General features: G+C 40.9%; 2 long non-coding RNA genes across 2 annotated transcripts in view; both read right to left on the bottom strand.

Annotated features, from left to right (window-relative positions):
* The window catches only part of LOC128249387 (uncharacterized), a 20,481-nt gene extending 13,866 nt beyond the window's left edge, over window positions 1-6,615 (bottom strand). The window contains exon 1 of the long non-coding RNA XR_008265494.2: window positions 6,271-6,615. This is a non-coding gene — a long non-coding RNA (uncharacterized LOC128249387). The remainder of the gene's footprint in view (window positions 1-6,270) is intronic.
* The window catches only part of LOC149137861 (uncharacterized), a 41,713-nt gene extending 34,102 nt beyond the window's left edge, over window positions 1-7,611 (bottom strand). The window contains exon 1 of the long non-coding RNA XR_016240641.1: window positions 7,072-7,611. This is a non-coding gene — a long non-coding RNA (uncharacterized LOC149137861). The remainder of the gene's footprint in view (window positions 1-7,071) is intronic.
* Window positions 7,612-8,516: the final 905 nt, after the last annotated feature.

Genomic DNA, 8,516 nt, shown 5'->3' with positions numbered 1-8,516 from the left:
TAAATACAGAAGCGAAAAATTATGCGACTTGAAATTCAATTATAAGTGGCCTATACTCTGCATTGGAAGGTTAAAGGCAAGAAAGAAAGTGAATTAATCAACAGTTTTCTCTACAAAGTGTGTGGTCTTATGCCAGGTTGAATTGTCTGAGTGCTTGACAAAACACCTTGTGGTTCTGAGTTCAAATCCTACCTTTCACCTTTCAGAGGTTAATAACATAGAGTCATTCTTTTACAATTGATAAAATAAGCACAGGGTCTGATGTAATAGTTTAGCCCCCTTCTCCAAAATTTCATATTTTATGCCTATAGTAGAAAAGGGGCCGCAGCTGAGGTTGTGAATCAGCAGAGCTTCTAGAATGTCAGATAGATTGCTTTGTGTTATTTATTCCCTGCAGTATATCCGACGTAAGCATGGGCCATTGACTGGCTGTTTGAAGGCTAGAAAGAAAAAAAGGGGTGCATGCTCCACTGGATGCATATTGTTAGTCATTATGAACCAAAAAAGCACAAATGTGCCGTGAGAAAATCTGGGTATATAAGAGATATCAGATGTAGTGTGTTGGAGAGAAAGCTGAGATGTATGGAGATGTGGTAATGTGAATGGAGGACGACAGTAGGCTGAAGAAATGTCAAGGGACTCAAATGAAAAAAAACTGCAGAAGGGGAAGATTAAAGAAATCATGGAAAGAGGGGGTGAGATCTGATCTCAAGACACTGAACTTCTACCATTTTCTTTTCATCCTTTTTTTTTTCTCTTTTTCTCTTTCTTCTGCCCTTCTTCTGCTTTCCCAGCCCTTCATTGTTTTTCTTCTCTCTCTCTCCCTTTTATCCTTTGTCATTTTTCTTTTATTTGTTTCAGTTACTGGATTGTGGCCATGCTGGGGCACCGACTTGCAGGATTTACTCAAACAAATCAACAACCCCAGTACTTATTCTTAGGCTTGCTATTAATTCAATTGATCTCTTCTTGCTAAACTCCTAAGTTACAGGGATGTAAACAAAGCAACACCAGTTGTCAACTGGTGGTGGGTGACAAACACAAGCACAAAGACCCCTTACCCCGTGGTAAGTAGCTTGCTTCCCAACCACATGGTTCTGGGTTCAGTCCCACTGCGTGGCACCTTGGGCAAGTGTCTTCTACTATAGCCTCGGGTCGACCAAAGCCTTGTGAGTGGATTTGGTAGATGGAAACTGAAAGAATCCTGTCGTATATATATGTATATTTATATATATATATGCGTGTGTGTGTTTGTGTGTCTGTGTTTGTCCTCACAACATCACTTGACAACCGATGGTGTGTTTACGTCCCCGTAACTTAGCGGTTCAGCAAAAGAGACCGATAGAATAAGTACTAGGCTTACAAAGAATAACTTCTGTGGTCGATTTGCTCGACTAAAGGCGGTGCTCCAGCACGGCCACAGTCAAATGACTGAAACAAGTAAGAGAGAGTAAAAGAGACTATATTTATTTATTATTCATAAACATGTCGTTCAAAGCTTTGGTCAGCTAAGCCATCATCTGACTGCCTGGTGATGACTTAGCTAGCTGAAACTTTGAAGTCACTGTCAACGATGTTCTTGCTGAAGAATAATAAATTTGTACTCAACAAAAGTATAGAGTGATCCAACCCATCAGATTAATGTAAAATTGTTTTCATTATGACTGAACAAAGGTGGCGAGCTAGCAGAATATATACCTTATGTTTTCTCTAAAATGTCTAAAATAGTAGAAGATGCTTGCTTATCTTATCTTACTATGTCTAAAATAGTAGAAGATGCTTGCCAAAGGTGCCATGCAGTGGGACTGAACCCAAACCCATATGGCTGGGAAGTGAACTTCTTAACCACACAGCCAACCTTGTACTTTGCAGTATTTATTTAATCGCATCACTTCACACTCTGAGTTCAAATCCTATCAAGGTGGGTTTTGCTTTCCATTTCTTTAGGCTTGGCAAAATATATAAAAATCTAGGGCAAGTGGCAGTGGGGATTGTGGCGGCGGTGGTGGTGGTGGTGGTGGTGGCGGTGGTGGTGGTGGTGGTGGTGGTGGTGGTGGTAGTGATGGTGGTGGTGGTGGTGGCGGTGGTGGTGGTGGTGGTGGTGGTGGTGGTGGTGGTGGTGGTGGTGGTGGTGGTGGTGGTGGTGGTAGTGATGGTGGTGGTGGTGGCGGTGGTGGTGGTGGTGGTGGTGGCGGTGGTGGTGGTGGTGGTGGTGGTGGTGGTGGTGGTGGTGGCGGTGGTGGTGGTGGTGGTGGTGGTGGTGGTGGCGGTGGTGGTGGTGGTGGTGGTGGTGGTGGTGGTGGTGGTGGCGGTGGTGGTGGTGGTGGTGGTGGTGGCGGTGGTGGTGGTGGTGGTGGTGGTGGTGGTGGTGTCTACCTGATCACTTGTGATTTTTTTTTCCTCAAAAATTTGTGACCTTGTGTTTGTGTTAGAAATCCTCTTTAATTAATTTCTACAGCTTTTGCTAACCTGTTCGTTAGTCATTCTTCATTGCACATAATTAATGAATTAAATTGACCACTGCTGATGCTATAATATTCCTGATTAAAAATCACGAGACAAATATGCAGATGTCTGTTGCCGCTGCAGTCACAGATGAAACACAAACAGAAATGGTAACAGTAACAACAACAACAATAATAATAATAACAAAATTACACATTACCAAACCAGTTGAGTCTGTGTGTGGTTACTAGATATGCTAGAAATAACAGCCAAATCTCTCTCAAATTACACTGTTGTGTCCCAAAATGAAAGAATATATCATACAGCCATGTACCTCTTCCACAGCAACACACCTGTTTCTGTCTCTTGATTATTCATTAACTTCTCAACTTCTCACAACATGGCACAATGCCACCTTCCTCAATACTATGCCCTGCTCAGTTGAGAGGGGTCTTGTCTTGTGAGTTATCTAGTGATTTCATCTGTGCTGGTGCCACTCATAAAGCACCCAGTATCGTCCATAAAACAGTTGGCATTAAGAAGGGAATCCTAATATAGAAATCATACCAAAGCAGACAGTAGCACTTGACATGGACCTCTGGCTCACCAGCTCCTGTCAAACCGTCCAACCCATACCAGCATGGTAAATGGATGTTAAATGGTGATGATGATGCTATTGATTATATTTCACATGTAATTTTCGTTTTAGGTCAGTACAGTGTTATTTGAGGATGACATAGCTACTATTTCTAGCAACTTGAATGACCATGGTGAGGTTCCCAGTTGTTGATGTGTTGTCGTTTTAACCCCAGGATTGATATGCCTGTAATCAATCCTGATTGAGCAGATCTATGAACAGAAGCGATCTGGCTGTGACCATCCTGTCTTTTCTCTAGCAGATATTATCCAGTTTCTTTTATCGTTTAACTTTTACTTGTTTCAGTTATTAGGCTGTGGCCATGCTGGGGCACCACCTCGAGCAATTTGTTTTAGTCGAATGAATTGACCACAGTACTTCCTTTTAAGGCCTGGTACTTATTCTATCAGTCCCTTTTGCCGAATGGTGAAGTTAACGGGGATGTAAACACAAACTGGTTGTCAAGTGGAGGCACACACACACACACACACACACACACACACACACACACAAACACATATGCTGTTTACTTTTTTACTCTTTTACTTGTTTCAGTCATTTGACTGTGGCCATGCTGGAGCACTGCCTTTAGTCGAACAAATTGACTCCAGAACTTATTCTTTGTAAGCCTAGTACTTATTCTATCGGCTTCTTTTGCCAAACCGCTAAATTATTAGGGCGTAAACACACAAGCATCTGTTGTCAAGCGATGGTGGGGGTACAAACATGGACACACAAACACATACACACACATACATGTACATATACATATATACGATGGGCTTCTTTCAGTTTCTGTCTACCAACTCCACCCACAAGGCTTTGGTTGGCCCGAGGCTATAGTAGAAGACACTTGCCAAAGGTGCCATGCAATGAGACTGAGCCCAGAACGATGTGGTTGGTAAGCAAGCTACTTACCACACATATATGATAGGCTTCTTTCAGTTTCTGTTTACCAAATCCACTTGCAAAGCTTTGGTCAGCCTGAAGCTATAGCAGAAGACACTTGCCCAGGGTGCCACACAATGGGACTAAACCCAGAACCATGTGGTTGGTAAGCAAGCTACTTACCAAACATGTATGATAGGCTTCTTTCAGTTTCTGTCTACCAAATCCATTCACAAAGCTTTGGTCAACCTGAGGCTATAGCAGAAGACACTTGCCCAAAGTAACACACAGTGGGACTGGACCCAGAACCATGTGGTTGGTTGGTAAGCAAGTTACTTACTACACATAAATGGTAGGCTTCTTTCAGTTTCTGTCTATCAAATCCACTCACAAAGCTTTGGTCAGCCTGAGGCTATAGCAGAAGGCTCTTGCCCAAGGTGCCATGCAATGAGACTGAACACAGAACCATGTGGTTCGTAAACAAGCTACTTACCACACATATATGATAGGCTTCGTTCAGTTTCCGCCTACCAAATCCACTCGCAAAGATTTGGTCAGCCTGAAGCTATAGCAGAAGACACTTGCCTAAGGTACCACACAGGCGGATTGAACCCAGAACCATGTGTTTGGGTGGTAGGCAAGCTACTTACCACACATATATGATAGGCTTCGTTCAGTTTCTGTCTATCAAATCCACTCACAAAGCTTTGATGAACCTGAGGTTATTATTCTTTCATTCTTTTATTCTTTTACTTGTTTCAGTCATTTGATTGCAGCCATGCTCGAGCACCACACTGAAGGGTTTTAGTCGAACAAATCAACCCCAGGGTTTATTTTTTTAAAAGCATAGTACTTATTCTCTCAGCCTCGTTTGCTGAACTTCTAAGTTATGGTGGCATAAACACACCAATACTAGTTGTCAAGCGGTAATGGGGGACAAACACAGACAGAAAGAGAGAGATACATTGCTAAATACACACACACACATGACGGGCTTCTTTCAGTTTCCATCTACCAAATCTACTCGCAAGGCTTGTAGAAGACACTTGCCCAAGGTGTCATGCAGTGGGACTGAACCTGGAACCATGTGGTTGGGAAGCAAGCTTCATTCCACGTAGTCACACCCGTGCCTAGAAATGAGCCCCACACTAACTTTCCTTTTCTCTGTAACATAATAGGTGTAACACGATGAAGATTAGGCTGCTATTTCTAGCGAGTCAAACGAGCACCCACGGGTGAAGGGAAGGTCTCCTTCATTGGCTCATTCTCATGTTCGTCGTTGGAGATCTTTTTGATAGTGTCACTGAATATGTGAACAGAAGAGAGAAAATGGTTATGTAATGGGCATGTATGTACATGGGTGCGTAGAAGAAGCCAGAATGAATAAATGTTTGAAAGATGTGTTTGCGTGCAAGTGTACATATGTATGTATGTGTGTGTACACGTGTGTGTGTGTGTGTGTGTGTGTATGCACTGAATACTTGGTGATTGAGATGTAATATTGATTATTCAAAGTATTAATACTAATGTACACCACACATCTAACACACAAGTACCAGTATATTATTATTATTTGGAGACAGACTTAAGTTAGCTGACGTAGAGACAAACTGACAAACCTCCAACTCAGCTACCAGAGAAAAATACAGAAAATGCTTTTAAAAGAAGTGACTGTATGTAATGGTGGTGGTGATGGTGATGGTGGCGGTGGTGGTGGTTGTGATAGCATCATTGTTGTTGTCGTTGTTGTTATTGTTGTTTTGTAGCTTATAAAGTAGTAGCAGCAGTACCCAGATTGCTCAGGTTTATTAATACTTAAAATAAATACAATCACATGAATATTCACTATATTTTAAACAGACACTGACAATCTTCAGTTGGTCTAGGAATATTGATTCACTCAGAGTTATAACATCCAAGTAATTCCTTATATATATATATTAGTGTGTGTGTGTGTGTGTGTGTGTGTGTGTGTGTGTGTGTGTGTGTGTGTGTGTGTGTGTGTGTGTGTGTGTGTGTGTGTGTGTGTGTGTTTATATACATGTTCTTGTCATGAAATATCAGAAAGAGTCACATGAGTTTCTCCTTGAAAACATGTATCCAAATGCAAAATTTCAGGTACCTAAGCACAAACCTTAGCCTACACCTTGGAGCATACATACATACATACATACATACATACATATACATATGTACATGCATACATACATACACACATACATACATACATACATACATGCATAACATACATTCCGTACATACATATATGCATGAGAATACATTCAACAAAACATACAAACCTGCACATGTACTGCCACCAAATACTGTAGATACATGCATGATGGCCGTCCACTCGTGACCGAGGAAGTCCATTGCCGACCTTCAGGAACATTGTGCGTTCTGGGACTAACTTATATTTTGCATTTGCAGCTCCGTTGGTGGCTAATGAGCCCTGCTCTTGACAAGCATACACGACTGCAAACATACATACATACATACATACATACATACATACATACATACATACATACATAGAAAAATACCCTGTCAATGTTGTTGTAATTCCAATGAAAGACCCTTGGATCTAGGCTAGAATCCAGCTCTTTCTCTATTGGCAAGAAATCTTGAAATAAAATTGAATAATGACATACATTCACACACACACACACACACACACACACACACGCTTTTATATAATACTAAGTGATCGGAGCCTGGTGCAGCCATCTGGTTCGCCAGTCCTCAGTCGAATTGTCCAACCCATGCCAGCATGGAAAGCAGACGGTAAACGATGAAGATGATGATGCTCTTGCTCTTGCTCTTTGCTCTTTTGCTTGTTTCAGTCGTTTGACTGCGGCCATGCTGGAGCTCTGCCTTTAGTGGAGCAAATCAACCCCAGGACTTATTCTTTGGGAGCCTAGTACTTATTCTTTGAGATTTCAATGGTATGATTGTATATATTCATAATGACATTGTAGGGTAGGTGTGAGATGCTGGATCTGTCCAGTTTGCACATAAAAACAGGTAGAATATTCAGATCACCACAAACAGCTGGTTTAAACCCTAAAGGGTTAACCTTTAGAAATCATTTTCGTACCTACCTTTAATTACACCTTTGTCCATTCTTGGACTAAAAACACACATTTGATGCTGTTGTGCAGTATGGACTTAAATGAAGGCTTAGTGCTTAAGGTATTTCACTCTCGGTTGTAAGGTTGTGAGTTCAATTCCTGGTGACGTGTTGTATCCTTGAGCAAGACACTTTATTTCACATTGCTCCAGTCTTATCAACTGCCCAAAATGAGTAGTACCTGTATTTCAAAGGGCCAGCCTCGTCACACTCTGTGTCACACTGAATCTCCCTCAGAACTACGTTAAAGGTACACGTATCTGAGAAGTACTCAGCCACTTGCACGTTAATTTCACAAGCAAGTTGTCCTGTCGACCAGATCAACTGGAACCCTCGTCGTCATAACCGACGGAGTGCAACTTAACAGGACACACTAGATAAAAGAACAAAAAGATGGGATAGCCATATTTGGAACACCTTCTTGATCATAGGATTTCATTAACAACATCTATATAATTTTGTACAGCATTTTTAAATCCAATAAACGTGTCTTGCACCCATGTGTTTCTAAACTAATTGTGCATCTGTTTAATAATTTACTACAACTAAACTGCAATCTCTTACATCATCCTTAATTACAAAACCATTTATTATTTCAATGTAGGAAGCTTTTATTATAATGTGTGAATTGCACCTGTCAACCTAAATTATTGCTTTTCTTCATCTTAACTCTTTCTGTTATGTTGTGTCCTGCATTTTATATCTTGTCTTGCGCATACAATCTGTTGCACTATATGAAATATCTTCCTTTCAAATCTTAATATGTGCTGCTTAAAATAATATCATTAGTTAAATCTATGTTGTATTATTCATATAATTCGTTATGATTGCATATTATTTCTTCCCTTGCTTTTAAATGGTGTGTCATATGTAGAGATATGTAGTAGGGAGAATGTGTAGTACATCTCACCTCATTATTTGGTTGTTGTTGTTGTTGTTGTTTAGCCCTTGGTCAGCCCTTATGAACCAGACCTACTATCAAAGACATTCCAAATAGGACCACCCTACTATTTTTTTTTATCACCATCTAGAACTACATTATCTAATTTCCTCTCTAAGACTGGAGAGAGAACTACATTATCTGCTTGCCTCTCCAGAGTTCCAGAGAACTACATTATCTGCTTTCCTCTCCAAGACTGTGTTGTTTGATTTGAGGATGATTTGGCTGCTTTTTCTTGTTAGTCTTCAGACTGAATTAATGTGTTCAAGTTGGTTAAACTATTTTTTGGTCATGTTATAATTGTGGATGTCAGAATCATTAAATGCTTCTCCTTGCATGGTGGCTGGCTTAGCGTCAGGCTCACAATCACGAGGTAGTGAGTTCGATTCCCAGACTGGGCTGTGTGTTGTGTTCTTGAGCAAGACACTTTATTTCCTGTTGCTCCAGTTCACTCAGCTGTAAAAATGAGTTGCGCC

Source organism: Octopus bimaculoides, chromosome 1 (assembly GCF_046866305.1).
Source record: "Octopus bimaculoides isolate indiv1 chromosome 1, ASM4686630v1, whole genome shotgun sequence".
NCBI classification, from domain to species: domain Eukaryota; kingdom Metazoa; phylum Mollusca; class Cephalopoda; order Octopoda; family Octopodidae; genus Octopus; species Octopus bimaculoides.
The sequence above is the reverse complement of the archived record's forward strand: the minus strand, read 5'-3'. Positions and strand labels throughout refer to the sequence as shown.